At 50.5% G+C, this 6,009-nt stretch overlaps 1 pseudogene; it reads right to left on the bottom strand.

Moving 5' to 3' along the window:
* Positions 1-162: 162 nt before the first annotated feature.
* The window catches only part of LOC101643979, a 7,823-nt pseudogene continuing 1,976 nt past the window's right edge, over positions 163-6,009 (bottom strand).

Raw genomic sequence — 6,009 nt, 5'->3', positions numbered from 1 at the left:
TGGCTCGTCTCCTCCCCGAGACCCCTCTGCAAGGGGATCTCCAGTGGCCTACTCATGGGATAACGCTCTTTCTTATACACATGTGCGTGTTAATGAATTTGTTTCTCTAGTCTACCCAGACTCACACAGTCTACCAACTCCAAGCCTGGCACAGGAACCCAGTCAGTTATTGCAGCTGGCGTCCACTTTGATTTCTGGGATGTAAGGAGAAGGGGGAGCCCTGAGGGACTCTTGGGACAACATCCCCCCAGCGTTTTCAGGGCAACGAGAGGCTACGCAATCTGGGTATGCTGGGCCGGCATATTCATGGCGCTCCAACGTCAGGGAATTCCATTTTGGAGTTTTTGACGACATGTGTGAAAAGGACACACAAGCCTGTACGGACTAAAGCGGGCTGACCGTGGGTCCATGGGAGGTTTTGACTGGGAAGCCCTGTTTCAAACGAAGTGAAGGTAAAACACCTAACTCGAATGGGTTGGCACAAATAGGCAAACACTGAGTTCAACAGGCTGAACAAGCCTGATTTTGCCGGAGCTTTAGCTTTAAGGGGTCAACAGACAAAACTGCTTTGCAGGCCGTGGAGGGTGCTGGCTTGGCAAGGGAGAAGGGTCCAGGAAGGCTGGTTTGCGAGCTGTCGAGCTGTCAGAGGGGGCAGGATGACAACACAGGGTTCTCACCTGATTCAACTTCTTTTTCTCCCACACTTTTGGAAGTAGACAGCATGCCTGGGCTGGAATGAAGGACGGGAGTGAAGACAGGAAGGGGGACCCTGGGTTGGGCTTGGTGCCACACCTCTGACAGTCCCTGCGGAAGAGGCTGGGGATACGTGAGCAGGAATTGGTTAGTTACATCACTGAGGATGAAGCAATGGGCAGGAGTTGCCCAAACATAACTTCAAAGGGTTGAATTTGTTCCTCTAGGGCAACGGTTCTCATCCTATGACTCAAGACCCTTTTTGGGGATCAAATGACCCTTTCACAGGGGTCGCCCATTGCATCACAGTAGCAAAATGACAGTGATGAAGTAGCAACGAAAATAAATTTATGGTTGGGGGTCACCACAACATGAGGAACTGTATGAAAGGGTTGCAGCATGAGGAAGGTTGAGAACCACTGCTGTAGAGGGTGCTGTACCCACAGAAGGGCAAGGAGGGGAGCGCTGGCCATTTCTCCACCTCTGGAATGAACTTAGATAATGTGGACTTTCTGGTCTGATTTACATGCTCCACCTGCCCAGAGCACCCAGGTCTGCAGGCATGGGGAAGCTTAGAGGTGGTAGTAGGTGCCTGTGCTACACCTTGAGAGACTTGGGAGGTCAACTGGGGTCTGCTGTCAGATCCCAATGACGGTGGCAGCCTGTACCTGGGAAATCATTTCATGACATAAATTTCATCCAACCCACAACTTTATCACAACTGAGACAGGTTCTTTCCGGCTGGGGAGGGCTTCAGCCCATCCAGAAAAGGTATCCAGAAACACTAGCAAACACCTGTCCCTAAGGCTGGTGACTTAATTTTAGTCAAGTCCAGTGCCCAATATTCCCATGGGGACACTGTTCCTAATGTCTGTGAAGGCAGATTTTGGAGAGGAGCTTGGGCCCTGCTGGGCATTTACCTGGGCACGCGGCATGTGAGTCTCTGACCAACTAAGTGGCGGAGGCGGGGCATAGGATGTTGAAGCCAGGCGCTGGAACAACTGAGCAGCTCCGGGGGCTGTGCTGTGAGTTGTTGACCGACAGTCGGGCTCTCGCCTCCAGCCGAAGCCCTGGTCCATCTGGGAGCCTTTGCAGCCACGTTTCTCTGGGAGCCACAGTTGCTGCGCTGGCCGGAGTCCTTCTGAGTCAGAGGGAGAGTCGGGCAGCGCTGGGGCAGCAGGCGACAGGAAGAACTGTGAGAGGTTCGGGCCGCAGGGCTGCCTCTCCAGTGAGCAGCAGAGTTGACCAGACTGTGAGCAAGCCTTCCAGTGTGTCAGGGCTTAGTGCCCTCTGCACTGCATAACAGCGACCTATGCAGGGCACCAAAGAGCCCCCAGGAAGGCTAGAATCTCCTCTTTGTTTCTCATTTGCTTTCCATCTGAAGGAAGCAGCCCTCTTTCCTTATACATGGCTGCATGGAGGTGAACCTTGTGGTGGGGGGGGCATACTTACTGTTTGAGTAAACAATGATAGACTTATTGTTTTTCACCTTAAGGCTGTGTGAGAGCTATCAGCTCAGTGTTTTCGGCTGAGCTACCTTGTGGTAGGGCTTGGGCCCAAGTGATGGAGTCTGCAGTGGTTAACCATGGTTCAGGGTTTTTTCCCTTGTGAACGAAGCTGCTTTCATCCAGGAAGAGGGGAGTGTTTACCTGCAGTAGGGGCTGGTCAGTCAGGTCTGGTCTGGAGGACAGGGCCATGTCTACCAGAGGCTCATCGTGGGGTGCAGGGCCTCTACCCTCTTGCTGACTTAAGCCCTGAACTGGGAGGTCATCTTCAGTCCCGGGTCTGGACAGGGAGGAGAGGAATGTTTCCCGGAGATCTGCATGGCAGCAGGAGTTGGACGTGAGAGGGAGATGTCAGCACTGGTTTTGCAGAGGGTCCAGCCTAACAGGGAGTCAGGGCTGTCTGCAGCCACAAAGACCAGGGGAGAACGTTTTCTGTCCCAGGTTTCCAGGCCTCACAGTAGAGAAAGAGTCGGATCTAAACTAGCCAGTGGCTCCTGGAATCTGTGCAGTGTTGCTAGAGAGGGATCCACGCGGCTGTGTAAGAACAGAAAGTTTGGCTCCGGTGTCCACTAGCAAGGGAACAGATTGGCTCCTTACATTTGCTGTGACCATGGGCTCTTGGGGCCTTGCTTAGAGCCCGGGCCTTGCCATTCAGAGTCTGAGTCTGGAGTAGGTAGAGTGAGGATCGACACAGATTTCAAAGCAAACTGATGGCTAGCAAAGCTGTCTAATTTTTGTAGGGGTTTTTTTGGATGTCAGGTGCGGGCGACAGGACCAGAGCTACATTGACTGCACAGGCATTTTCAGGGTCTGAAGGAGGGATGGAGAAAGTTCTGTATAAGTGGGTGGGCTTTTTAGAGACCCCTGTTAAGGTCAAGGGCCTGCTGCCCCTGGAGGCAGGGAGTGTGGAGAAATAGATTCAATGAGGAAAGATAAGACCTGTAGCTATTCGGAAGAGGGTGTTTGGGGGCTTTTCCTTTATCCAGGTCTAAGAGGAGACAGGAACACACACAGGGAAAGGGCCACGTGACAAATGATCAGGAGGGCTGGCTTCCCACAAAGGAAGGACTGGTGTGAGGGGCTGGATCTGGACGGAAACTCTGCTTCTGGGGGGTGCTCTGGCTGTTTCTGATTGTGAGACAGAAGACTGGGGCCAAGGGGTAGAGGGTGGGGATCGGGAAGTGGAGGAGAAGTTGCAGGAGAAGTTGAAGAAGAGACTTAGTGAGGAGAGGGGCCCAGGAGGAGGGAGGGTGATGATGTGGGTTGCAGCTGGGGGGTGGGGGTGGGGGCAGAGCTGAGGGCAGAGGGAGGGCTTGAAGAAGAAACCAGAAGGAGGAGTGGGGTGGGATGGGGTGGAAAGGGAAGGCAATACCTGTGAGGCAAGAAAGGGAGCAGATTTGAACCTGGCGCTTCCTCTTCAAGAGGCTTTGCAGCAATTCCGGGACAAAAGAATTTGTGTTTTTTGCAGAAGAGGCAACACAGGTTTTCAACCAGGGAGGGGGCGACTCAGCCAGAGCAGGCCATTGACTAACATAAGGGAATTGATGAGGGTGCCCAGGGTTACTTGCCACAAGGACTCAAACAGCAGAGGGGTGAGACCTTGTTGGCGGCCCCACAATTGAATACTGCCTCACACGGGACAGCAAGGTGGTGGAGGAGAGCTTGACTCCACTGTAGTGCGGGCTTTGAGACTTGATCATGGTGGGTGGGGGGGTGGGGAGGGTTCCTGGTGACACTCATCCTGGGAGAATCTAAGGAGAGTCCCTGTGAGAAGGCCTCCTGTCCTTGGCTGAAGGAAAGGGTAGTCTCAGGTGTGAACGCAGGCCTTTAACCCAGAGAGCACACAGGAGAGATTCACATCAGGAGAGAGAGGCCTAAGAAGGGGAGGGAGGAGTGCTGCCCCGCAGAGCAAAATGGGGCTCCTGGGAGTGGGACAGAAAAGGTGGGAGCTCCAAAGACCAGTCATTGAGCTGACTTTTAGCCCACCTGGTGTGACAATGACAAGACACACACAAGATGGGTGCCTTCAAAGGAGACCACACCAGATAACAGTGCTCACACCCACACAGTTATTCAGAGTGTAGAGCAGGGGTTCTCAACCTTCCTCATTCTGAGACCCTTTCATACAGTGCCTCCTGTTGACATGAATCCCCAACCACAACATTACTTTCATTGCTACATCATCACCGTCATTTTGCTACTGTGATTAATGGTCATGTAAATATCTGATAGGCAGGATGTGTTTTCATTGTTACAATTTGAGCATAATTAAAGCCTAGAGATTAATCACAAAAACAATTTGTAATTATATATTGTGAAATATTTATTTCTAATGACAAATAAAAGAAATTGTGTCTGGAAGCATGGTGTAGCTTCCAGCTAGTGTAGCATGGGTAACAGTCTTAATATGCATAAAAAGCCAAAGTCGGTGTGAAGGTGGAGATAGCGTCTTTCTCACCAGATCAGCATATCTGCAGGTGGCCGGACCCGCTGGAATCGCCTGGAGGAGTTGTGTCATAAGTATGTGTTTTCCGATAATGGTCTTAGGTGACCCCTGTGAAAGGGTTGTTCCACCCACAGGTTGAGAACCACTGCTCTAAACAGTTCACTCCCCTCTGAAGAAGAGAACATTTTAAACTGACAGTAAGCAAACCAGGACAAGGCTCCCTTGGCATCCCAAGGACATGAGCACCTGTCAAAGGGAAATTCTCAGAATTATATTCGTCAGATCAAGGATACGGGATGAGCTCAACACAAACTCCGGGGGAAGTGTGCAGACAGGGAAGGCTTGTCCTATAGCTGAGGGTTGCCAGGGATGCCCCCAGGAACATCATCTCAGGGCGACCTGCCCCAGGAAAACTCTTCACATGGGGTGGGCTCAGAGGGGGGTGGCTGGTTTGCAGTAAGTGGGGTCTCTCTGGGGCCTCCAATGACTGGGGAAAGATCAGTCCACACCACTTCTTAATAATTAAAGCCTTTATTAACAGCCAGTTCAAGAGGGGAACAGCACCCTGAAAAACTCTCTCCATCCAGGACAAGAAAGAACAGGATTTTTTTTCTGTGTTCATATTTCCTCTCTGTTACTTTAAAAAAAATACTGTTTTTATTATTTTTAAATCATTTTATTGGGGGCACTCACAGCTCTTAAAACAATCCATATGTCTATTGTATAGAGCATATTTGTACATGTGTTGCCATCATCATTTCCAAAACATTTTCTACTTGACCCCTTGTTATCAGCTCTTTTTTCCCCTCCCTCCCCCCATCATGAACTTTGATGAATTATATATAGTTATTATTTCATATCTTACCCTTGCTGTCCTCTCCCTTCATCCACATTTCTGTTACTCATTCCCTTGGTGAGGGGGGGCTATATATCCAACTTTGAGATGGATTCCCATTTCTCCCCCTACCCCCTCCATGACCATCCCCCTACACTCATGATATAACTACTCCCACTACTATGCCTGAGGGTTTTATCTGTCCTGATTTCCATGTGTCCAGAGCTTTTATCTGTATCCATGTGTGTACTTCAGTCTAGCCAGATTTGTAAGGTAGAACTGGGTCATGGTAGTGGGGGGCAAGGAAGCATTCAGGAACTAGACTCTAGTTACTAAAGGCATGATGTGTGTCTCATAGGAGCTATACTGCCCTTTGGTTGAATTATCCCTTCCTTGTAACCTTTCTGTGGGGGGATATCCCATTGTCTACAGATGGGTTTTGGGGCTCTACTCCAAACCCCTTCATTCTCATCCATATAGTTGCTTGTTTTGGATCTTTTGATACCTGATCCTGTTGACACCTTATGATC

Source organism: Echinops telfairi, unplaced genomic scaffold, assembly GCF_000313985.2.
Source record: "Echinops telfairi isolate 266 unplaced genomic scaffold, ASM31398v2 ScPeMD7_7469;HRSCAF=8507_0, whole genome shotgun sequence".
Classification (NCBI taxonomy): Eukaryota; Metazoa; Chordata; class Mammalia; order Afrosoricida; family Tenrecidae; genus Echinops; species Echinops telfairi.
This window is presented reverse-complemented; position numbering and strand designations above follow the sequence as displayed.